At 53.5% G+C, this 26,025-nt stretch overlaps 1 protein-coding gene across 1 annotated transcript in view; it reads left to right on the top strand.

The window, feature by feature from the left end:
- Nucleotides 1–26,025, top strand: part of LOC104638263 (M1-specific T cell receptor alpha chain-like) — a 487,043-nt gene that overhangs the window by 231,593 nt on the left and 229,425 nt on the right. The window lies entirely within an intron of this gene.

Here is a 26,025-nt window from a genome sequence, read left to right as displayed (position 1 = left end):
ACTCATTTCTGGAACATTTCTGAACATTCCTGAGCACATACTGCACCTGCTCAGTGATGACAGACCCTTGCCTACAGGGCAGGCACATCGGGTTATGTTGTCCCTTTTTATAAGTTTTTGGTATGCATCCACCACCTGAAGACGACAACTACGAGCAGAGAACATTGCTGGATCCAAGGACGGTGATGTCTTTTCTCTCTCTTTCTCTCTCTCTCTTCTTCCTTTCTTTTCCTCTCCATCACTCTCTTTGTCTCTAACTTATTTTTTGGCACCTTAGGGTAATATCATCACATGTTTTGCTAAATCCTTAGCTTTCATAGTTCTGCTAAATTTTGAGCATTGTTCTGACTTTTGCCAAGCCTCTATCTTTTGTAGTTCCACGGAGTTTTAAGTAAATTTATGATTGGTTTGAACCTCTAAAGTAATTGTCGTTACTTCTGATTACCGCGCAGAGAATTAAGAAGTTAACCTCACCCTCACCTCCTGAGTGGGATGGGACAAGGAGCAAGCAGAACAAATGGGGAAATCCCAAGGGTCCTTTGGGATCTCACTGGGAGAAAGGGGAAGTCTGTTCTACTCTGCCAGATATGAGACTGTAACAGGAGCCAGAGCTTGTGAGCAGGTGTGTTTGCATTTGCTGGATCCTGGAGATCACAAATAGAAGGCCAGGGAAGAGGTGGAGTAGATGAAGCAATGGCTTGAGCTGTTCCTGGCTGCTCATACTCATCTCCCGGTGTTGCAGGTGGCCGTACTCAGGTGCAGACAGAGGCCTTTGGCCCCACAGTAGGGAAGGTCTCAGAGTCTCTCATGCTTACCTGCCACATCTCTGGTATACCCATCCCCGACAGCAGCTATGCTTGGGACTGGATCTGTCAGACTGCTGGCAGAGACCTGCAGCATAGTGTTGCAGTATCCCTTCATGGGACTCCAGCACATTGCTTCATCCTTCCAGACGCGAGTCACCAGCTCTGCAGACCCCTGCAGGAACCAGCTGTCACTGGAAGTGCTCTTGCCATTGCCTGCAGGCACGGCCACCTATTTCTGGAGCACCAGAGAGCTGGAAAAGGGCACAGTGCCTGAGACATGAGCAGGGCCAGGGCAGAAAAGGAAGGAGGGGGTTTAAATCCAGCTGGGTCTTTTGTGGTTGCTGTAAAGCAAGGCTCTTCCCAGACTTCTCAGGAATAGTCTGGTGTGGCTTTTCCTGGAAACAGGCACAGAGGTGCTGCAGCAGCATTAGCAGCAGCAGAGTCTCCCACAAGCACACACAAACCCCTGAACATGCTGTTACCTTCTTTCTTCCTTCTCAGTCTCTTCTGCAGGCACAAAGCAGTAAGAGAAAACTTTTACATAATCACTGAAGCAGAGAACAATAGAGGTTGGAAGGGACCTCTGGAGATTATGTAGTCCATTTCCCCTGCTAAAGTAGGATCACCTGCAGGAGGTTGCACAGGATCACGTGCAGGTGTGTTTTGAATATCTCCATAGAAGGAGACTCCACAACCTCTCTGGGCAGCCTGTTCCAGTGCTCTGTTACCCTCCAAGTCAAGAAGTTTTTCCTCCTTGTTTTGGGTTTGTGTGACAAGGTTTTGGTAGCGAGGGGGCTACAGGGGTAGCTTCTGCTAGAAGCTTCCCCCATGTCCGACAGAGCCAATGTCAGCCAGCTCCAAGACTGACCTGATGGTGAAGGCCAAGCCCATCAATGACAGGGGTAGCGCCTCTGTGATAACATGTGTAAGAAGGAAAAATAAAACCTTAGGAGCAGTTTTTTCCAGCCAGAGCAAGGAGTGAGAATACGTGAGAGAAAAAATTCTGCAGACACCAAGGTCAGTGAAGATGGAGAGGGAGGAGGTGCTCCAGGTACCACAGTAGAGATTCCCCTGCAGCCCATGGTGAAGACCATGGTGAGGCAGGCTGTCCCCCTGCACTCTGTGGAAGTTAATGGTGGAGCAGATACCCACCTGCAGTGCATGGAGGACCCCATGCTGGAGGAGGCTGTGACCTGGTGGGAAGCCCACACTGGAGCAAACTCCGGGCAGGACCAGTGGGCCCATGGAGAGAGGAGTTCACGCTGGAGCAGGTTTGCTGGCAGGACTTGTAACACTGTGGGGGACTCATGCTGGAGCAGTCTGTTCCTGAAGCACTACACTCCATAGAAGAGACCCACGCTAGAGCAGTTTGTGAAGAGCTGCAGACTGTGGGAAGGACTCACTTTGGAGAAGTTCATGGAGGACTGTGTCCTGTGAGAGGGACCCCACGCTGGAGCAGGGGAAGAGTGTGAGGAGTCCTCCCCCAGAGGAGGAAGGAGCAGCAGAGACAACGTGTGATGAACTGACCACAATCCCCATTCCCCGTCCCCCTGTGCCGCTGGTGGGGAGGAGGGAGAGAAAACGGGGAGTAATGTTAAGCCTAGGAAGAAGGGAGGGGTGGGGGGAAGGTGCTTTAAGACTTGGTTTGACTTCTCATTAGTCTAAATCTGTTTTGTTTGGTAATAGATTAGATTAATTTTTTTCTCAGTTGAGTCTGTTTTGCCCATGACGGTAGTTGGTGAATGATCTCTCCCTGTCCTTATCTTGACGAACGAGCCTTTCGTTATATTTTCTTTCCCCCCTGTGCACTTGAGGAGGGGGAGCGATAGAGCGGCTTTGGTGGGCACCTGGCATCCATGCAGGGTTAAGCCACCAAACTCATATTCCGGTGGAACTTCCTGTGTTCCCATTTGTGCCCGTTGCCCCTTGTCCTGTCAACAGGCACCACTGTAATGAGTTTGGCCCCATGCTCTTGACACCTGACCTTTAGATATTTAGAAGGATTGACAAGATCCCCTCTCAGTCCTCTCTTTCCAGGCTAGACAGACTCGGCTGTCTCAGCCTTTCCTCATACAACAGATGCTCTCCCATCACCTAATCATCCTTGTAGTGCTGGCCTCTCTCCAGTAGTTCCCTGTTTTGAACTGGGGAGCCCAGCACGGGAGACAGAACTCCAGATGTGGCTTCACCAGGGCAGAGTAGAGGGAGAGGATAACCTCCCTCGACCTGCTGGCCACACTCTTCTTAATGCACCCCAGGATACCATGGGCCTTCTTGGCCACAAGGGCACATTGCTGGCTCATGGAGAGCTTGTTGTCCACCAGGACTCCCAGGTCCTTCTCTGCAGAGCTGCTTCCCAGCAGGTCAACCCCTGTCCTGTGCTGGTGCCTGGGGTTATTCCTCCCTAGGTGCAGGACCCTACACTTGCCTTTGTTGAATTTCATTAGGTTCCTCTTTGCCCAACTCTCTAGCCTGTCCAGGTCTCACTGACTGGCAGCACAGCCTTCTGGTCTATCAGCCATTCCTCCCACTTTGTATGATCAGCAAACGTGCTGAGGGTACTCTCTGTCCCCTTGTCCAGGCCATTGATGAATATGTTGAGTAAGACTGGAGGCAGTACTGACCCCTGGGGAGCACCACTAGCTACAGACCTCCAACTACGCTCTGGGCTGCTTGTCACAACCCTCTGAGTACTGCCATTCAGCCAGTTCTCAATCCACCTCACTGTCCACTCAGATAAATCACACTTCCGAAGCTTGTCTATAGAAGGCTATCAGATTGGTCAGGTGTGATTTGCCCTTGGTGAATCCATGCTGACCATTCCTAATAGCCGTCTTTTCCTCCACATTTTTAGAGATGACCCCCAGATGAGCTGTTCCATCACCTGTCCAGCTATGGAGGTAATCCTGACTGACCTGTAGTTTCCTGGGTCCTCCTTCATGTCCTTTTTGATGACCAGAATGACATTGGCTTTCCTCCATTCCTAAGGCAGCTCTCGTGTTTTCCTTGACCTTTCAAAGATGATGGAGAGTGGCTTAGCAATAACATCTGCCAACTCCCTGAGCACTCGTGGGTGCATCCCATCAGGGCCCATGGATTTGTAGGTGTTGGGTTTGCCTAGGTGTTCTCTAACCCTGTCCTCCTTGACCAAGGGAAGGTCTTCCTTTTTCCAGATTTGTCTCCTACCTCCAGGGTCTGGCATTCCAAAGGGCCAGGTGTCTATAGCTGTTAAAGCTTCATATCTGGTTTTGGTTGTGAAGCTGGAGGGTGGAGACTGAAGTGGAGTCCTGCTTTTGTGGATCACCAGGGTCCAAGGTGCCTCATTCTCAGTGGTGCCCACTACAGGTACTTGGTTATGAAACCACCTCTCTATCTCCATCTCAGCCCCTCTAATACTGCACAGCCTTTAAACTGTTTCCTGCAACTTGACCACCTGATGTAACAGATCATCAACCTGTGCACACCTTGTGCAGGTACTTCCCTTTTCACCAGGAGAAGGATCTTGTCACTTCTGTCTGAGCAGGTGCATCAGACATCTCAGGGGAGAGTTCTCTGTAGGAACACTGGTTTTAGCTGTGAGGTGAGTGTCCACCATTTTGGCAGAGACCTAGAGCACTTCCCTGGGCTGTGGATCCACAAGCAGGTTGCAGGGCCCTCCCTGCGTGCCCTCCCGCACATACTGCCACGCATACTGACGTGCTGCACGCTCCTTTCCCACCCTGTTAGCAGCGCTTTGGGTTGCTGGCGCTCCCAAGGGCCGTTTAAATTTCCCATGGTTGCTCAAGGCAATGCCCAGGCCACATCAGTCTCCCTCATGAGAGCTGCCAGCTCCTGGTGGCTCTCTCTGCTCTTCCTTGGGATTCCCTGGCTCAAGAAATCCCCTGTCCGCTTTAATCTAGCACTCAGAATCTGAGGAAGAAGCACAGTGAGCATTGAAGAAGTACAATTTGAACATGGAAATCTAGAGCTGAATTGAATTTTTGAAACCTGATATTGTTCAGGGAGCGCCAGAGTAGTGCAACAGATGGAGCTGAGCCAAAGAGTGTCTTTTCCCCTGGACATGATGAATGGCCTCTCCATTCTGTTCACATTGTATCCATGTGCATATATGCTCATGTGTGTAGACTGAGGGCCAGCATGGATTTTTGTAGGGGAACCCCAGGAAGGAGGATATGGAGGGTGCCCTGGGCCAGAACAACTCTCCAGCCCTCCATAGTTTTAGGGGCCATAGGGAACCCGGCATGTCCTACTACAGATGACCTGCTCAGGAAAAAGAAGTAGAAAAGGTGTGGTGGTTTGACCTTGTTGGCCACCAGGTGCCCACCGAACCACGGGGAAAACAGGCTGATGGGTCAAGACAGGGACAGGGAGATGACCAGCAATTATGGTCACAGGCCAAACAGACTCAGCTTGGGGAACTTAATTTATTGCCAATGAAATCAGAGTAGGATAACAAGAAATAAGAACAAACCTAAAAACACCTTCCCCCACACCTCCCTTCTTCTGAGGCTCAACTTCACTCCCTACTTCTCTACCTCCTCCCTCCAGGCAGTGAACAGGGACAGGGAATGGGGGTGGCAGTCAGTTTGTAATCTGTTTTTTCTGACGTTCCTTCCTTACTTTCCTTCCTTCCTTCCTTCCTTCCTTCCGCTCATCTTCTTGATACTCCAGCCAGGTGTCCCATCCATGGGCAACAGTTCTTCATGAATGTCTCCATCATGGGTCTTTCCTATGGTCTCTGGTTCTTCACAAGCTCCTTCCCCTAACTCCTTGCTCATTGGGATGGACTACTCTTGAGCTCAGTGCTGGAGAGACTGTGGACTACTGTGTCCAGTCCTGGACTCCCCAGCACAGGAAAGACATGGACATCCCAGAGCAAAAGTAACGAGGGAGGGAACATCTGACATACAAGGAGAGCCTGAGAGCAAAATGCCACCGGGGGATTTGTCAGTGTGTGTGTAAATACCTGAGGCTGTGTAGTCTCCATTCCTGGAGATATTCAAAATGGAAGTGGACAAGGTTGTGGGCAGCCTACTGTCCCTAACCCTGGAAGGCAGCTAAGCCCCACACAGCTGCTCGCTTAGTCACCTGTAGTGGGATGGGGGAAGAAATTGGAATTGTAAAAGAGAAAAATTCAGTGATGAGAGAAAGAGAGTTTTAATAAGAAAAGCAAAAGCTGCATGCCCAAACAGAGCAAAATAAGAAATTCATTCTCTACTTCCCATCGGCAGGCAGATGTTTAGCCATTTCCAGGAAAGCAGGCCTTCCTCACGTAGAGCAGCTACTTGGAAAAGACAAATGTTGTAACTCTGAAAATCTCCCTTTCCTCCTTCTTTCTCCCAGCTTTTATTTCTTCACATGACATCATGCAGTGTGGAATATCCCTTTGGCCAGATTCGGTCAGCTGTACAGTTGGTGGGGCAACGTAAGAAACGGAGAATGCTGATGCTGCATCCCTGATGCTGCGTAAGCACCATTCAGCAGTAGCTAAACCATTGGTGTGTTATCAACATGGCTTTGGTCACAAAACCTCGCAGCTGCCCATACAGGCTGCTATGAAGACAAGTAATTCCATCCCAAGCAGTCCCAGTACGCCCACTCTAGCTGGCCCTGCTTCAAGCAGGAGGGTTCAACTAGACCTGTTCCAGAGGTCCATTACAGCCTCAACCCTTCTGCCATCCGAGGAGCAAACTGGCTCCTGTTCTGCTCCCCTTCCTTGCACCCTTTTCCTGGGGAGCCTGAAAGGACAGCGTCAGGCCTGATGGCCAGCCAGAGCTTTTAAGAGACACCTTTGGGGGCTGGAAATGCTTTGGCAGTACTCCAGCATCCTTGGCTTTCTGACTGGCAGATAGATCTCTAGTCTTTCCTCCTGGCCTCATGCGCTGCCAACATGCCGCCATGTACCCCCTGCAATCCTCCAGCAGAGGCCTTTGGGTGTGATTGAATTCCCTGCCCTCCCCTCCCCTCGGTCCAGGAACCCTGCCTCCAGCAACCAGCTGTGGCCAGCAATAGGCCTCTCAGGCTCCAGGCAGCAGCCTGTCAACCAGTCAGATGGGGATGCGTGTTGTTCACCGTGCTTCCAAAACCAGGCTCTAGGTTTGTTTGATAAGATAGAAAATCATAATGATAATGACAATGATAATAATCACGATGATCCCAACAACAACAACAAAACAACAACAACAACAAAATAATTATATAAATTATATAAAATTAATTATATAATAATATTATATATTTATTGTATGATATTATTATAATATTATATAATATAGATTATTATTATATATTATTATATAATTATATCATAATATTTATTATATAAGATTATATTTCTTATATAATAATTATAATTATTATTATTATTCTGCACTGGTCATATGGGGCTGTTAAAGGGTGACCGTGTTCTGCTGATTACTCCTTGACTCTCCAGTTGACGATAGGAATCAGGAAGTCTCGGTTGGTGTGATATTGCCGTCAGTGCACTGTTGTGGTAGCACTTGGCACCTGTTGTTCTTCGACGCTGAGCAACCCCACAACAGAAGGGTCCTCTGAGAGACCAGGCAAGGTAGACAGCTGTTCAGTTTCCTCTGTCTCTAAGGCAGCTATGCCCAAAGCCCACCAGTACCCTTTTGGGTCCCTGAAATACCTTCTCCAGAGGTAGTCTATGCCAAGAATACACGGAGCCTCGGGGCCAGTCACAATGGGGGCTTTTGCCACTCATTCCCAGGGACGCTCACTTCGGCCCCCAGTACAGTTAGCTGTTGGGATGCCCCTGTCACTCCAAAAATGCAGATGGGTTCTGCCCCTTCAAATCTGGATGGCACTAGTGTACACTGTGCACCGGTGTCCACTAGAACCTTGTACTCTTCTGGGTCTGATGTGCCAGGCCATCAGATCCACACAGTCCAATAAACCTGGTTGTCCCTTTTGTCCACATGGCTGGAGGCAGGGTGCCTCTAATCCTGCTCATTGTAGTTGTTACTCACCGCTTGTAAAAATGACCTAGAAGTCCCTTCAAGAGCATCATAAGGATGATAACTGCAATACCACTTGCCTAGAAGAATGAAGATGACCTGAGACTCTGAGCTTTAACCTCAGGGTCAATGTGACCCAAAGACCCAACCTAAGCCAGCACTTCCTGGCCCAGAACTCCCCTTACCAACCACAAAACAATAGAAGATTTACTCTCCAATGAAACCAGGCATGTAACCACAACCAGAATGGCAGTCAACAAGAATCCAGGATAAAGCCCCCCACCTGCACGAGACCTGAGTTTACGACAATGACGATTCATCCACCACTGACCATACGTCTGTACCACCTGCACATGACAAGCACTTGCTGATCCTGCATAGGAGAAGTACGTAACAATTACGTGAGCAATAGTCAACTATCTGCCACATATACCAACCCTGCTTTCCTCTCCATCACGATCCCACAGTGGATGAGGCTAGGGCACTGCTATGTGCCTAGCTAAAATATAAACCAGTACATTCCCTGGGGAATTCTGTGCTAAGCATCCTTGCCTCCCTCCTAGGCCAGTGAAGAACTGACTTTACATAGCAAAGTCTGAGCTGCAGTTTTTCCCCTTTGCCCTGGCAGGTATGATCTGCAAAGAGGTGGGATGTGCCTGTGAGTCTTTCTGAGAGTGACAGGGAGGTTGAGGTTGGAAGGCATCTCGGAAGGTCATGTGGTGTAAGCCCCCCGCTCCAGCAGGGCCATCGAGAGCCAGATGCTCAGGACCATGTCCAGATAGGTTGTGAAGACCTCCAAGCATGGAGAATCCAGAACCTCTCTGGGCAATCCGTGCCTGGGGTCCACCACCCTGATGGTGCAAAAGTGTTTCCCGATGTTCAGATGGAGCCCTCTGTTTTTCACTTTGTGTGCATTGCCCCTTGCCCTGTCACTGACCCCTGCCTTCTCTGCACCCACACTTCATATGTTTCTCTATGTGTCCCGTCTCACTCGGTGTGCTAGGGTGAGGTTAACTTTTTAACTCTCTGCACAGTCATCAGGAGTAATGACAATTACTCTAGAGGTTTAAACAAATCACAAATTTACTTGAAAGTCAGCAGAACTACAAAAGATAGTGGCTTGGCAAAAGTTATGAAAATACTTAAAACTTAGCAGACCTATGAAAGGTAATGGCTTAGCAAAACTTGTGATTAAATTATCTTAATATGCCAAAAATGAAGTTAGAGACAAAGAGAGGGATAGAGAGGAAGACAAAGAGAGAAAGAGAGAGAGAGAGAAAAGATATCACCACCCTTGGATCAAGCAATGTTCTCTGCTTGTAGTTGTCATCCTCAGGTGGTAGGCGCATGCCGAGAGCTTGTTTCCCGTTTTTAAAACCCAAAATGCTCTGCATAGTTTGGGGGGTCTGTCATCACTGAGCAGGTGCAGGATGTGCTCAGGAATGTTCCAGAAATGAGTCGGTGGGTTGTGGGGGTCTTGGGGGTCTCATAGTCATCATCCCCCACTTCGGGGTCGACCGAGTGATGGCCTTTCACAGGCGGGCACACACAGGGCACAGATGGTCTTTTGTCTACATGTTTCAGGAATAGTGGAAGGGGCTTACAAGACGGTATCCTGCCTCTGCAGGTTCTGTCATTGGCCAAGATGGATGTCTGTGCCATTCCGTCGACGTTATGTCAACAATCCCTCATTATGAGTTTATCCCTGCTTGGGTCAAGACGGGTGTTTGCAACATTCACTTCTTATCAGGGCCTTACACTATGTTGCTGAGATGCCCCCTGAGCCTTCTCTTCTCCCTGGAAAACAGTCCTAGATCTCTTGGCCTTTCCTGAGGTAAGAGGTTCTCCATCCCGTAATCACCTTCGTGGCCCTTCACTAGACGTTCCCCAGTATGTCCAAGTCTCCCCTATCCTAGGGAGCCCAGGATTACTCCTAGTACTCCAGGTGTGAGTTCTGTGGTGTTGAGGAGAGGGGAAGGATCCCCTTCCTGAGCTGCTGGAAACACTCCTCCTTGGACTGTCGATAAAGAGGAAGATGAATAAGAGGATGAATAAGATGAAGATGAAGATGATGATGGCAACAATGGTGATGACGACGATGACGATGGGGTTCTCCCAGGGTTGTGCTCACTCTTCGGTAGCACTGGGTAGCCAAAGGCAATTTGGTCTGGGCCACCCAGAGCCCAGGCAGGACTCAGCTTGGCCTGTTCTCCCCACAGAACATGTCAAGGGGACTGCTGCAGCCACATGGGTCCTGTCTCCCACAGGAGCTTTTTCCACCAGAGCAACCATAAGCGCAGTAAAAAGGACATTGCCACACTGAAGCTGAGGGACACCTTCTAGTGTCTTGGCAGGATGACAGGAAAAGACAGCAAAGGGTGCCCTAGCAATTCCAAATACTTTGCCATTTGTGACCTCTCAGATTTTGGGTTCAGGGCAGTGAGAGACAGGACAAATGCCAAGGGAGTAAGAGGGCTCTGAGTGGAGCAGAGAGTGGAGTGAAGATGGGGCAGTCAGGGGGGGACAAGTGTAAAGGCAGGGTAAATGTGGGGAAAGGAGGGCGTAGCTAAGCCAGAGCAGTTCTGCCTATGTGGACTCCCGTGTCTGTGGGATTATTTCAGATCCGTCTTGTGGGCGTGGGCAGGGGATGGGAGTGAGGCCAGGGCGGGCTGGGGGTGCGGGGCACGGGGAGGGTCTTGCGAGGGGACGCAGCAGGTCGACAGCCCGTCCCTGGCGCTGGGGCTGGATCCGTCCCCAGCTGCGCCTGGCCGAGGCGCCGACCCCCTTCCGCAGGGCTCGACGTCAGGGCGACAAGCCGGGAGAGCGGCGGAGGCCGCGCTGGGAGCCGCGGGCCAGGAGCCTTGGTCTCCCGGGGCGCCGCGCTCCTCCTCTGGCGACCCCCCTGCCCCGCGTCCCTCCCCGCGCCCCCCCTTCTCCTCCCCCGAAGGGGCCGCGGCACCGGGGAGCCGGGCCGGGTCGGTTGTTTTTTGTTGTGGGCGGGCAGAGGTGTGGGTGCTGCCCCGGCGAGGGGCCGAGGCGTCGGGGCGGTGAGGAGCGGTCCCGAGCGCGGCTCCGCTCGGCTCCTCTGCGGCTGCCGGGGGGCCCTTGGTCCCCGGCCGGCCCCGGCGCGGCAGGGCGTGATGGCGCGCGGGCTGGGGCCGTGGCTCCTGGCCTTGTCCTGGGCCGCGGGGCCGGCAGGTGAGAGGCGGGCGGGGAGGGCAGCGAGGCCGGGGCTGGGCGCGGGGCTGGGGTTGCCCGCGGGCGGACCTGCCCGTCGCGGGGCCCCGGGGCTGCGGCTCGCTCCCGCGCCGTGCGCGCTGTCGCCTGTCGCTCGCCTTCCTTAGCGGGGAGTGGGAGCGGGAGAGGGAGGGGCAGAGGCAGAGGGAGAGGCAGAGGTAGAGTGAGAGGCAGGCTTTCGTTCCGCGGTGGGGTCCGCAGTGCCGGGAGCAGGCGCCGCCGAGCCCCGAGGAGGGCAGGCGGGGCCTTGCCCCGGTCGCGGGGCTTTGCCGGGAGAGAGGGGGTTGGCGGCTGTGGCTGTGGCGGGGCGGGTGTCGCCGGGGCGGCGGGTGAACGTCCTCGGGCCGTGGGCGCGCCCTGCCCGGCTGCCTGCGCTCTCCGTCCGCAGGGCTGTGGGCGCAGCTGAGGCTGGTGGAGACGGGCGGAGGGCTGCGAGCGCCCGGGGACTCCGTGCACCTCTGCTGCCGCGGATCCGGCTTCAACTTCGAGGAGTATTACATTCGGTGGTACCGTCAGGCACCGGGTAGCAGTCTCGAGTGGGTGTCCGTCATCAGTTACTCGGGTACCACAAAGTAGTACGGGGCAGCAATGGAGGGTTGAGCTTCGGCATTGCGGGACAATTCCCGTTCTGAGTCATCTCTGTCCCTGCGGGACCTGCGCCCTCAGGACTCTGCCCGCTACTTCTGTGCCGTTCCCAGGGAGACAGGAAATCCAGCAGAGTTTTAACACAAACCCTGTTCAGGATTGCTCTCAGAGAGTCATGTGGTTAACAGCATAGAGTTTTCAAATGTTTGATTTTAACAGGGATGTCCTACCTGTTTATATCCTGAAATGAGCTCTAAGCCTTCACTTTGCCATCTTCCCATGTATCATGCCAACCCTTTCTCCTCTCACACTCCACAATTCCTTCACCTTTGGAAACAACATTTGCTGTTTCCGTCGAAGCCCAGTGGGTGCTTTGGGTACCCAGAGATGGTGCTGGTGAGGAGTGTGAATAGCCCTGCTGTGATTTTGGGCATGGATCAGGTCGACTCAGTGGACTCAGTCCAGTCCAGGAGTGTTCCTGCCTGAGGAGCAAGTAGGAGAAATGGGTAGATCCTGAGGGTCATTTGGGATCTCACTGGGAGAAAGGGGAAGTCTGTTCTATTCTCCCAGATCTGAGACTATAACGAGAGCCAGAGTTTGCAAGCCCATGTGTTTGCACCTGCTGGATCCTGGAGATCACAAGCAGAAGGCCAGGGAGGAGGTGGAGTAGATGTAGCAATGGCTTGAGCTGTTCGTGGCTGCTCATACTTGTCTCCCGGGGTTGCAGGTGGCCGTTCTCAGGTGCAGACAGAGGCCTCTGGGCCTGCGGTAGGGAAGGTCTCAGAGTCTGTCACACTTACGTGCCACATCTCTGCTGTGCCCATCCCCGACAGTAGCTACGCTTGGGACTGGATCCGTCAGACTCCTGGCAGAGACCTGCAGCATATAGTGTTGCAGCATATAGTGTTGCAGCATATAGTGTTGCAGTATCCCTTCATGGGACTCCAGCACATTGCTTCATCCTTCCAGACACGAGTCACCAGCTCTGCAGACCCCTGCAGGAACCAGCTGTCACTGGAAGTGCTCTTGCCATTGCCTGCAGGCACGGCCACCTATTTCTGGAGCACCAGAGAGCTGGAAAAGGGCACAGTGCCTGAGACATGGGCAGGGCCAGGGCAGAAAGGGAAGGAGGAGGTTTAAATCCAGCTGGGTCTTTTGTGGTTGCTGTAAAGCAAGGCTCTTCCCAGACTTCTCAGGAATAGTCTGGTGTGGCTTTTCCTGGAAACAGGCACAGAGGTGCTCCAGCAGCATTAGCAGCAGCAGAGTCTCCCACAAGCACACAGAAACCCCTGAACATGCTGTTACCTTCTTTCTTCCTTCTCAGTCTCTTCTGCAGGCACAAAGCAGTAAGAGAAAACTTTTACATAATCACTGAAGCAGAGAACAATAGAGGTTGGAAGGGACCTCTGGAGATGATATAGTCCATCCCGCCTGCTAAAGCAGGATCACCGGCAGGAGGTTGCACAGGATCATGTCCAGGTGGGTTTTGAATATCTCCAGAGAAGGAGACTCCACAACCTCTCTGGGCAGCCTGTTCCAGTGCTCTGTCACCCTCCAAGTCAAGAAGTTTTTCCTTATTGTTTTGGGTTTGCATGGCAAGGTTTTGGTAGCAGGGGGCTACAGGGGTGAGAAGGTGCTAGAAGCTTCCCCCATGTCCGACAGAGCCAATGTCAGCCAGCTCCAAGACAGAGCTGCTGCTGGCCAAGGCCAAGCCAGTCACTGATAGTGATGGCAGGTCTGGGATTTAAGAAGGAAAAAAATCCCCTAGGAGCAGTTTTTGCCACCTGAGGGAGGAGGGAGGTTACATGAGAGAAACAACTCTGCAGACACCAGGGTCAGGGAAGAAGCGGGAAGAGGTGCTCCGTGCGCTGGAGTAGAGATTCTCTGCAGCCCGTAGTGAAGACCACGGTGAGGCAGGCTGTGCCCCTGCAGCCCACGGAGGATGATGGTGGAGCAGGTATCCACCTGCAGCCCATGGAGGACCCCACACTGGAGCAGGTGGAGACAGCTGAAAGAGGCTGTGACCTGGTGGGAGGCCCACACTGGAGCAAACTCCGGGCAGGACCAGTGGGCCCATGGAGAGAGGAGTTCACACTGGAGCAGGTTTGCTGGCAGGACTTGTGACCCTGTGGGGGACTCATGCTGGAGCAGTCTGTTCCTGAAGGTTTGCACTCCATAGAAGAGACCCGTGCTAGAGCAGTTTGTGAAGAACTGTAGCCTGTGGGAAGCACTCACTTTGGAGAAGTTCATGGAGGACTGTGTCCTGTGAGAGGGACCCCACCCTGGAGCAGGGGAAGAGTGTGAGGAGTCCTCCCCCAGAGGAGGAAGGAGCAGCAGAGACAACGTGTGATCAACTGACCACAACCCCCATTCCTTGTCCCCCTGTGCCGCTGGTGGGGAGGAGGGAGGGAAAACGGGGAGTAATGTTAAGCCTAGGAAGAAGGGAGGGGTGGGGAGAAGATGTTTAAGACTTGTTTTTACTTCTCATTAGTCCACTTTGGTTTGTTTGGTAATAGATTAATTTTTTTCTCAGTTGAGTCTGTTTTGCCCATGACGGTAATTGGTGAATGATCTCTCCCTGTCCTTATCTTGACGAACGAGCCTTTCGTTATATTTTCTTTCCCCCTGTGCACTTGAGGAGGGGGAGCGATAGAGCGGCTTTGGTGGGCACCTGGCATCCATCCAGGGTTAAGCCACCAAACTCATATTCCGGTGGAACTTCCAGTTTGTGCCTGTTGCCCCCCATCCTGTTGCTGGACACAACTGAAAAGAATGTGGCCCCATCCTCTGGACACTCACTCTTTAGATATTTAGAAGGATTAAGAAGATCCCCTCTTGGTCTTGTTCTTCTCCAGGCTAAACAGAGCCAGCTCTCTCAGCCTTTCTTCACAGGAGAGATGCTACTGTCCTCGTCATCCTTGTAGCCCTCTGCTGACTCTCTCCAGTGGTTTCCTGTCTTCCTTGAACTGGGGAGCCCAGAAACTGGACACAGAGTAGAGGAGGAGGATAACCTCCCTCGACCTGCTGGCCACACTCTTCTTAATGCACCCCAGGATACCATTGGCCTTCTTGGCCACAAGGGCACATTGCTGGCTCATGGAGAGCTTGTTGTCCACCAGGACTCCCAGGTCCTTCTCTGCAGAGCTGCTTCCCAGCACGTCAACCCCTATCCTGTGCTGGTGCCTGGGGTTATTCCTCCCTAGGTGCAGGACCCTGCACTGTCTTTGTGACCTTCATTAGGTTTCTCTGTGTCCAGCTCTCTAGCCTGTCCAGGTCTCGCTGATGAATATGTTAAATAAGAGCAGACCTAGTACTGACCCCTGAATCCATGCTGACCTCTCCTAATAAACTTCTTTTCCTCCACATGCTTAGAGATGACCCCCAGAATGAGCTGTTCTATCACCCTTCCAGGGATGGAGGTAAGGCTGACTGGCCTGTAGTTTCCTGGGTCCTTCTTGCCCAAAGACTGCAGTAACATTGGCTTTCCTCCATTCCTAAGGCAGCTCTTGTGTTTTCCTTGACCTTTCAAAGATGATGGAGAGTGGCTTAGCAATAACATCTGCCAACTCCTGAGCACTCGTGGGTGCATCCCATCAGGGCCCATGGATTTGTAGGTGTTGGGTTTGCCTAGGTGTTCTCTAACCCTGTCCTCCTTGACCAAGGGGAGGTCTTCCTTTCTCCAGACTTTGTCTCCTACCTCCAGGGTCTGGCATTCCAGAGGGCCAAGTGTCTATAGCTGTTAAAGCTTCATATCTGGTTTTGGTTGTGAAGCTGGAGGGTGGAGACTGAAGTGGAGTCCTGCTTTTGTGGATCACCAGGGTCCAAGGTGCCTCATTCTCAGTGGTGCCCACTACAGGTACTTGGTTATGAAACCACCTCTCTATCTCCATCTCAGCCCCTCTAATACTGCACAGCCTTTAAACTGTTTCCTGCAACTTGACCACCTGATGTAACAGATCATCAACCTGTGCACACCTTGTGCAGGTACTTCCCTTTTCACCAGGAGAAGGATCTTGTCACTTCTGTCTGAGCAGGTGCATCAGACATCTCAGGGGAGAGTTCTCTGTAGGAACACTGGTTTTAGCTGTGAGGTGAGTGTCCACCATTTTGGCAGAGACCTAGAGCACTTCCCTGGGCTGTGACCTTCAAGTAGGTTGCAGGGCCCTTCCTATGCACTCTGTTGCCCGCTGATTCCTGTACCCATGAGTTTTAGGGGCTGAGCTGTGGGGCTTGAGCCTGCACACCTACCTCAGAGCTTTAGTGCTAAGTGTATCCTGGATCTCACCTGCCCAGAGCCCTGTTGGTCCTTTGCTGCTTCAGGGGTCAGGGAGGGGTTTGAACAGAAGAGGCAAGTAGAGAAGTATCAGCATGACAGGTAAGTTGGGTGCTGGGTCAGAGTGGAGGGAGCAGGATGAGGAGCACATCTGCCTAGAGATGCCCTGTCCAAGCAGAGCTGGGCTCTAGGTGGTCCCATGCAGGAGCAGCAGCAGCTCAGCAGCAGCAAGGGACATGGGCCCCCAGGGAGGACAAGGTGCCACCCCCAGGGCCAGCTCCAAAGTCCCAGCAGAAACACTTGCAGTCCTTCCTCAGAGGAAGGTCGAGGGTGGCCCCACAGCAACACGTCACCTTTTGCCTAATGGAGGTTTTTCTGCCAAGTGAGCATCAAGGGCTGCTGCGGCTCCAGCCCCCTGCCTCTCGCCTTCTCTGTTGTCATAGATGGAGGGAGTGACGCAGAGGGACTAGGACTGACTGCAGGCAGAGAGGCAGAGGCAGGGAAGGTGTGGGCAGAGCTGTTCTGCCAGCAGAGAGAAGCTGGAGGGAGGCGACAGAGAGTGGGCCTGGCCATGTGGACTGCCATGTGCGTGGGGTTATTGCCCATGGTAGGTAAGTGAAAGGAAGGGGTGGTGCCCCCTGCCCCTGCCCCCAGGAACTGAGCGTGCCCCTGTGCTCTGCACAGCTCTGTGGAGCTCTGTGGAGCTGTGCTGACGGCTTGCAGTCCTGTCAGCAAACCTGCTCTGGCGTGGGCTCCTCTCTGCATGGGTCCACAGGTCCTGCCAGGAACTTGCTCCAGCGCGGGCTTTCCCCGGGGTCACAGCCTCCTTCAGGTGTTTCCACCTGCTCTGGCATGGGGTCCTCCATGGGCTGCAGGTGGAATCTCTACACCCCCTCATCCTTCCTCCATGGGCTGCAGGGGGACAGCCTGCTTCACCATGGTCTTCACCACGGGCTGCAGGGGAATCTTGCTCCGGCGCCTGGAGCACCTCCTCCCCCTCCTTCTTCACTGACCTTGGTGTCTGCAGATGTTCTTACATCTTCTCACTCCTCTCTCTGGCTGCAAAAGCCCTCTCTAACTGTTTTTTTCTCTTTCTTAAATGTGTTATCACAGAGGCGCTGATTGGCTTGGCCTTGGCCAGCGCCGGGTCCGTCTTGGAGCCGGCTGGCATTGGCTCTGTCAGACCCAGGGGAAGCTTCTAGCAGCTTCTCACAGAAGCCACCCCTGTAGCCCCCCCCGCTACCAAAACCTTGCCACACAAAACCAACACAGGGAGGAGGGAGATTGCGTGAGAGAAACAACTCTGCAGACACCAGGGTCAGGGAAGAAGCGGGAGGAGGTGCTCCGTGCGCTGGAGTAGAGATTCTCTGCAGCCCATAGTGAAGACCACGGTGAGGCAGGCTGTGCCCCTGCAGCCCACGGAGGATGATGGTGGAGCAGGTATCCACCTGCAGCCCATGGAGGACCCCACACTGGAGCAGGTGGAGACAGCTGAAAGAGGCTGTGACCTGGTGGGAGGCCCACACTGGAGCAAACTCCGGGCAGGACCAGTGGGCCCATGGAGAGAGGAGTTCACACTGGAGCAGGTTTGCTGGCAGGACTTGTGACCCTGTGGGGGACTCATGCTGGAGCAGTCTGTTCCTGAAGGTTTGCACTCCATAGAAGAGACCCGTGCTAGAGCAGTTTGTGAAGAACTGTAGCCTGTGGGAAGCACTCACTTTGGAGAAGTTCATGGAGGACTGTGTCCTGTGAGAGGGACCCCACCCTGGAGCAGGGGAAGAGTGTGAGGAGTCCTCCCCCAGAGGAGGAAGGAGCAGCAGAGACAACGTGTGATCAACTGACCACAACCCCCATTCCTTGTCCCCCTGTGCCGCTGGTGGGGAGGAGGGAGGGAAAACGGGGAGTAATGTTAAGCCTAGGAAGAAGGGAGGGGTGGGGAGAAGATGTTTAAGACTTGTTTTTACTTCTCAGTAGTCCACTTTGGTTTGTTTGGTAATAGATTAATTTTTTTCTCAGTTGAGTCTGTTTTGCCCATGACGGTAATTGGTGAATGATCTCTCCCTGTCCTTATCTTGACGAACGAGCCTTTCGTTATATTTTCTTTCCCCCTGTGCACTTGAGGAGGGGGAGCGATAGAGCGGCTTTGGTGGGCACCTGGCATCCATCCAGGGTTAAGCCACCAAACTCATATTCCGGTGGAACTTCCAGTTTGTGCCTGTTGCCCCCCATCCTGTTGCTGGACACAACTGAAAAGAATGTGGCCCCATCCTCTGGACACTCACTCTTTAGATATTTAGAAGGATTAAGAAGATCCCCTCTTGGTCTTGTCTTCTCCAGGCTAAACAGAGCCAGCTCTCTCAGCCTTTCTTCACAGGAGAGATGCTACTGTCCTCGTCATCCTTGTAGCCCTCTGCTGACTCTCTCCAGTGGTTTCCTGTCTTCCTTGAACTGGGGAGCCCAGAAACTGGACACAGAGTAGAGGAGGAGGATAACCTCCCTCGACCTGCTGGCCACACTCTTCTTAATGCACCCCAGGATACCATTGGCCTTCTTGGCCACAAGGGCACATTGCTGGCTCATGGAGAGCTTGTTGTCCACCAGGACTCCCAGGTCCTTCTCTGCAGAGCTGCTTCCCAGCACGTCAACCCCTATCCTGTGCTGGTGCCTGGGGTTATTCCTCCCTAGGTGCAGGACCCTGCACTGTCTTTGTTGACCTTCATTAGGTTTCTCTGTGTCCAGCTCTCTAGCCTGTCCAGGTCTCGCTGATGAATATGTTAAATAAGAGCAGACCTAGTACTGACCCCTGAATCCATGCTGACCTCTCCTAATAAACTTCTTTTCCTCCACATGCTTAGAGATGACCCCCAGAATGAGCTGTTCTATCACCCTTCCAGGGATGGAGGTAAGGCTGACTGGCCTGTAGTTTCCTGGGTCCTTCTTGCCCAAAGACTGCAGTAACATTGGCTTTCCTCCATTCCTAAGGCAGCTCTTGTGTTTTCCTTGACCTTTCAAAGATGATGGAGAGTGGCTTAGCAATAACATCTGCCAACTCCTGAGCACTCGTGGGTGCATCCCATCAGGGCCCATGGATTTGTAGGTGTTGGGTTTGCCTAGGTGTTCTCTAACCCTGTCCTCCTTGACCAAGGGGAGGTCTTCCTTTCTCCAGACTTTGTCTCCTACCTCCAGGGTCTGGCATTCCAGAGGGCCAAGTGTCTATAGCTGTTAAAGCTTCATATCTGGTTTTGGTTGTGAAGCTGGAGGGTGGAGACTGAAGTGGAGTCCTGCTTTTGTGGATCACCAGGGTCCAAGGTGCCTCATTCTCAGTGGTGCCCACTACAGGTACTTGGTTATGAAACCACCTCTCTATCTCCATCTCAGCCCCTCTAATACTGCACAGCCTTTAAACTGTTTCCTGCAACTTGACCACCTGATGTAACAGATCATCAACCTGTGCACACCTTGTGCAGGTACTTCCCTTTTCACCAGGAGAAGGATCTTGTCACTTCTGTCTGAGCAGGTGCATCAGACATCTCAGGGGAGAGTTCTCTGTAGGAACACTGGTTTTAGCTGTGAGGTGAGTGTCCACCATTTTGGCAGAGACCTAGAGCACTTCCCTGGGCTGTGGACCTTCAAGTAGGTTGCAGGGCCCTTCCTATGCACCCTGTTGCCCGCTGATTCCTGTACCCATGAGTTTTAGGGGCTGAGCTGTGGGGCTTGAGCCTGCACACCTACCTCAGAGCTTTAGTGCTAAGTGTATCCTGGATCTCACCTGCCCAGAGCCCTGTTGGTCCTTTGCTGCTTCAGGGGTCAGGGAGGGGTTTGAACAGAAGAGGCAAGTAGAGAAGTATCAGCATGACAGGTAAGTTGGGTGCTGGGTCAGAGTGGAGGGAGCAGGATGAGGAGCACATCTGCCTAGAGATGCCCTGTCCAAGCAGAGCTGGGCTCTAGGTGGTCCCATGCAGGAGCAGCAGCTCAGCAGCAGCAAGGGACATGGGCCCCCAGGGAGGACAAGGTGCCACCCCCAGGGCCAGCTCCAAAGTCCCAGCAGAAACACTTGCAGTCCTTCCTCAGAGGAAGGTCGAGGGTGGCCCCACAGCAACACGTCACCTTTTGCCTAATGGAGGTTTTTCTGCCAAGTGAGCATCAAGGGCTGCTGCGGCTCCAGCCCCTGCCTCTCGCCTTCTCTGTTGTCATAGATGGAGGGAGTGACGCAGAGGGACTAGGACTGACTGCAGGCAGAGAGGCAGAGGCAGGGAAGGTGTGGGCAGAGCTGTTCTGCCAGCAGAGAGAAGCTGGAGGGAGGCGACAGAGAGTGGGCCTGGCCATGTGGACTGCCATGTGCGTGGGGTTATTGCCCATGGTAGGTAAGTGAAAGGAAGGGGTGGTGCCCCCTGCCCCTGCCCCCAGGAACTGAGCGTGCCCCTGTGCTCTGCACAGCTCTGTGGAGCTCTGTGGAGCTGTGCTGACGGCTTGCAGTCCTGTCAGCAAACCTGCTCTGGCGTGGGCTCCTCTCTGCATGGGTCCACAGGTCCTGCCAGGAACTTGCTCCAGCGCGGGCTTTCCCCGGGGTCACAGCCTCCTTCAGGTGTTTCCACCTGCTCTGGCATGGGGTCCTCCATGGGCTGCAGGTGGAATCTCTACACCCCCTCATCCTTCCTCCATGGGCTGCAGGGGGACAGCCTGCTTCACTATGGTCTTCACCACGGGCTGCAGGGGAATCTTGCTCCGGCGCCTGGAGCACCTCCTCCCCCTCCTTCTTCACTGACCTTGGTGTCTGCAGATGTTCTTACATCTTCTCACTCCTCTCTCTGGCTGCAAAAGCCCTCTCTAACTGTTTTTTTCTCTTTCTTAAATGTGTTATCACAGAGGCGCTGATTGGCTTGGCCTTGGCCAGCGCCGGGTCCGTCTTGGAGCCGGCTGGCATTGGCTCTGTCAGACCCAGGGGAAGCTTCTAGCAGCTTCTCACAGAAGCCACCCCTGTAGCCCCCCCCGCTACCAAAACCTTGCCACACAAAACCAACACAGGGAGGAGGGAGATTGCGTGAGAGAAACAACTCTGCAGACACCAGGGTCAGGGAAGAAGCGGGAGGAGGTGCTCCGTGCGCTGGAGTAGAGATTCTCTGCAGCCCATAGTGAAGACCACGGTGAGGCAGGCTGTGCCCCTGCAGCCCACGGAGGATGATGGTGGAGCAGGTATCCACCTGCAGCCCATGGAGGACCCCACACTGGAGCAGGTGGAGACAGCTGAAAGAGGCTGTGACCTGGTGGGAAGCCCACACTGGAGCAAACTCCGGGCAGGACCAGTGGGCCCATGGAGAGAGGAGTTCACACTGGAGCAGGTTTGCTGGCAGGACTTGTGACCCTGTGGGGGACTCATGCTGGAGCAGTCTGTTCCTGAAGGTTTGCACTCCATAGAAGAGACCCGTGCTAGAGCAGTTTGTGAAGAACTGTAGCCTGTGGGAAGGACTCACTTTGGAGAAGTTCATGGAGGACTGTGTCCTGTGAGAGGGACCCCACCCTGGAGCAGGGGAAGAGTGTGAGGAGTCCTCCCCCAGAGGAGGAAGGAGCAGCAGAGACAACGTGTGATCAACTGACCACAACCCCCATTCCTTGTCCCCCTGTGCCGCTGGTGGGGAGGAGGGAGGGAAAACGGGGAGTAATGTTAAGCCTAGGAAGAAGGGAGGGGTGGGGAGAAGATGTTTAAGACTTGTTTTTACTTCTCATTAGTCCACTTTGGTTTGTTTGGTAATAGATTAATTTTTTTCTCAGTTGAGTCTGTTTTGCCCATGACGGTAATTGGTGAATGATCTCTCCCTGTCCTTATCTTGACGAACGAGCCTTTCGTTATATTTTCTTTCCCCCTGTGCACTTGAGGAGGGGGAGCGATAGAGCGGCTTTGGTGGGCACCTGGCATCCATCCAGGGTTAAGCCACCAAACTCATATTCCGGTGGAACTTCCAGTTTGTGCCTGTTGCCCCCCATCCTGTTGCTGGGCACAACTGAAAAGAATGTGGCCCCATCCTCTGGACACTCACTCTTTAGATATTTAGAAGGATTAAGAAGATCCCCTCTTGGTCTTGTCTTCTCCAGGCTAAACAGAGCCAGCTCTCTCAGCCTTTCTTCACAGGAGAGATGCTACTGTCCTCGTCATCCTTGTAGCCCTCTGCTGACTCTCTCCAGTGGTTTCCTGTCTTCCTTGAACTGGGGAGCCCAGAAACTGGACACAGAGTAGAGGAGGAGGATAACCTCCCTCGACCTGCTGGCCACACTCTTCTTAATGCACCCCAGGATACCATTGGCCTTCTTGGCCACAAGGGCACATTGCTGGCTCATGGAGAGCTTGTTGTCCACCAGGACTCCCAGGTCCTTCTCTGCAGAGCTGCTTCCCAGCACGTCAACCCCTATCCTGTGCTGGTGCCTGGGGTTATTCCTCCCTAGGTGCAGGACCCTGCACTGTCTTTGTTGACCTTCATTAGGTTTCTCTGTGTCCAGCTCTCTAGCCTGTCCAGGTCTCGCTGATGAATATGTTAAATAAGAGCAGACCTAGTACTGACCCCTGAATCCATGCTGACCTCTCCTAATAAACTTCTTTTCCTCCACATGCTTAGAGATGACCCCCAGAATGAGCTGTTCTATCACCCTTCCAGGGATGGAGGTAAGGCTGACTGGCCTGTAGTTTCCTGGGTCCTTCTTGCCCAAAGACTGCAGTAACATTGGCTTTCCTCCATTCCTAAGGCAGCTCTTGTGTTTTCCTTGACCTTTCAAAGATGATGGAGAGTGGCTTAGCAATAACATCTGCCAACTCCTGAGCACTCGTGGGTGCATCCCATCAGGGCCCATGGATTTGTAGGTGTTGGGTTTGCCTAGGTGTTCTCTAACCCTGTCCTCCTTGACCAAGGGGAGGTCTTCCTTTCTCCAGACTTTGTCTCCTACCTCCAGGGTCTGGCATTCCAGAGGGCCAAGTGTCTATAGCTGTTAAAGCTTCATATCTGGTTTTGGTTGTGAAGCTGGAGGGTGGAGACTGAAGTGGAGTCCTGCTTTTGTGGATCACCAGGGTCCAAGGTGCCTCATTCTCAGTGGTGCCCACTACAGGTACTTGGTTATGAAACCACCTCTCTATCTCCATCTCAGCCCCTCTAATACTGCACAGCCTTTAAACTGTTTCCTGCAACTTGACCACCTGATGTAACAGATCATCAACCTGTGCACACCTTGTGCAGGTACTTCCCTTTTCACCAGGAGAAGGATCTTGTCACTTCTGTCTGAGCAGGTGCATCAGACATCTCAGGGGAGAGTTCTCTGTAGGAACACTGGTTTTAGCTGTGAGGTGAGTGTCCACCATTTTGGCAGAGACCTAGAGCACTTCCCTGGGCTGTGGACCTTCAAGTAGGTTGCAGGGCCCTTCCTATGCACTCTGTTGCCCGCTGATTCCTGTACCCATGAGTTTTAGGGGCTGAGCTGTGGGGCTTGAGCCTGCACACCTACCTCAGAGCTTTAGTGCTAAGTGTATCCTGGATCTCACCTGCCCAGAGCCCTGTTGGTCCTTTGCTGCTTCAGGGGTCAGGGAGGGGTTTGAACAGAAGAGGCAAGTAGAGAAGTATCAGCATGACAGGTAAGTTGGGTGCTGGGTCAGAGTGGAGGGAGCAGGATGAGGAGCACATCTGCCTAGAGATGCCCTGTCCAAGCAGAGCTGGGCTCTAGGTGGTCCCATGCAGGAGCAGCAGCTCAGCAGCAGCAAGGGACATGGGCCCCCAGGGAGGACAAGGTGCCACCCCCAGGGCCAGCTCCAAAGTCCCAGCAGAAACACTTGCAGTCCCTCCTCAGAGGAAGGTCGAGGGTGGCCCCACAGCAACACGTCACCTTTTGCCTAATGGAGGTTTTTCTGCCAAGTGAGCATCAAGGGCTGCTGCGGCTCCAGCCCCTGCCTCTCGCCTTCTCTGTTGTCATAGATGGAGGGAGTGACGCAGAGGGACTAGGACTGACTGCAGGCAGAGAGGCAGAGGCAGGGAAGGTGTGGGCAGAGCTGTTCTGCCAGCAGAGAGAAGCTGGAGGGAGGCGACAGAGAGTGGGCCTGGCCATGTGGACTGCCATGTGCGTGGGGTTATTGCCCATGGTAGGTAAGTGAAAGGAAGGGGTGGTGCCCCCTGCCCCTGCCCCCAGGAACTGAGCGTGCCCCTGTGCTCTGCACAGCTCTGTGGAGCTCTGTGGAGCTGTGCTGACGGCTTGCAGTCCTGTCAGCAAACCTGCTCTGGCGTGGGCTCCTCTCTGCATGGGTCCACAGGTCCTGCCAGGAACTTGCTCCAGCGCGGGCTTTCCCCGGGGTCACAGCCTCCTTCAGGTGTTTCCACCTGCTCTGGCATGGGGTCCTCCATGGGCTGCAGGTGGAATCTCTACACCCCCTCATCCTTCCTCCATGGGCTGCAGGGGGACAGCCTGCTTCACCATGGTCTTCACCACGGGCTGCAGGGGAATCTTGCTCCGGCGCCTGGAGCACCTCCTCCCCCTCCTTCTTCACTGACCTTGGTGTCTGCAGATGTTCTTACATCTTCTCACTCCTCTCTCTGGCTGCAAAAGCCCTCTCTAACTGTTTTTTTCTCTTTCTTAAATGTGTTATCACAGAGGCGCTGATTGGCTTGGCCTTGGCCAGCGCCGGGTCCGTCTTGGAGCCGGCTGGCATTGGCTCTGTCAGACCCAGGGGAAGCTTCTAGCAGCTTCTCACAGAAGCCACCCCTGTAGCCCCCCCCGCTACCAAAACCTTGCCACACAAAACCAACACAGGGAGGAGGGAGATTGCGTGAGAGAAACAACTCTGCAGACACCAGGGTCAGGGAAGAAGCGGGAGGAGGTGCTCCGTGCGCTGGAGTAGAGATTCTCTGCAGCCCATAGTGAAGACCACGGTGAGGCAGGCTGTGCCCCTGCAGCCCACGGAGGATGATGGTGGAGCAGGTATCCACCTGCAGCCCATGGAGGACCCCACACTGGAGCAGGTGGAGACAGCTGAAAGAGGCTGTGACCTGGTGGGAAGCCCACACTGGAGCAAACTCCGGGCAGGACCAGTGGGCCCATGGAGAGAGGAGTTCACACTGGAGCAGGTTTGCTGGCAGGACTTGTGACCCTGTGGGGGACTCATGCTGGAGCAGTCTGTTCCTGAAGGTTTGCACTCCATAGAAGAGACCCGTGCTAGAGCAGTTTGTGAAGAACTGTAGCCTGTGGGAAGCACTCACTTTGGAGAAGTTCATGGAGGACTGTGTCCTGTGAGAGGGACCCCACCCTGGAGCAGGGGAAGAGTGTGAGGAGTCCTCCCCCAGAGGAGGAAGGAGCAGCAGAGACAACGTGTGATCAACTGACCACAACCCCCATTCCTTGTCCCCCTGTGCCGCTGGTGGGGAGGAGGGAGGGAAAACGGGGAGTAATGTTAAGCCTAGGAAGAAGGGAGGGGTGGGGAGAAGATGTTTAAGACTTGTTTTTACTTCTCATTAGTCCACTTTGGTTTGTTTGGTAATAGATTAATTTTTTTCTCAGTTGAGTCTGTTTTGCCCATGACGGTAATTGGTGAATGATCTCTCCCTGTCCTTATCTTGACGAACGAGCCTTTCGTTATATTTTCTTTCCCCCTGTGCACTTGAGGAGGGGGAGCGATAGAGCGGCTTTGGTGGGCACCTGGCATCCATCCAGGGTTAAGCCACCAAACTCATATTCCGGTGGAACTTCCAGTTTGTGCCTGTTGCCCCCCATCCTGTTGCTGGGCACAACTGAAAAGAATGTGGCCCCATCCTCTGGACACTCACTCTTTAGATATTTAGAAGGATTAAGAAGATCCCCTCTTGGTCTTGTCTTCTCCAGGCTAAACAGAGCCAGCTCTCTCAGCCTTTCTTCACAGGAGAGATGCTACTGTCCTCGTCATCCTTGTAGCCCTCTGCTGACTCTCTCCAGTGGTTTCCTGTCTTCCTTGAACTGGGGAGCCCAGAAACTGGACACAGAGTAGAGGAGGAGGATAACCTCCCTCGACCTGCTGGCCACACTCTTCTTAATGCACCCCAGGATACCATTGGCCTTCTTGGCCACAAGGGCACATTGCTGGCTCATGGAGAGCTTGTTGTCCACCAGGACTCCCAGGTCCTTCTCTGCAGAGCTGCTTCCCAGCACG

This window comes from Balearica regulorum, chromosome 24 (genome assembly GCF_011004875.1).
Source record: "Balearica regulorum gibbericeps isolate bBalReg1 chromosome 24, bBalReg1.pri, whole genome shotgun sequence".
Lineage (NCBI taxonomy): Eukaryota > Metazoa > Chordata > Aves > Gruiformes > Gruidae > Balearica > Balearica regulorum.
Note: the sequence above shows the minus strand (reverse complement) of the source record. Positions and strands in the feature narration are given on the sequence as shown.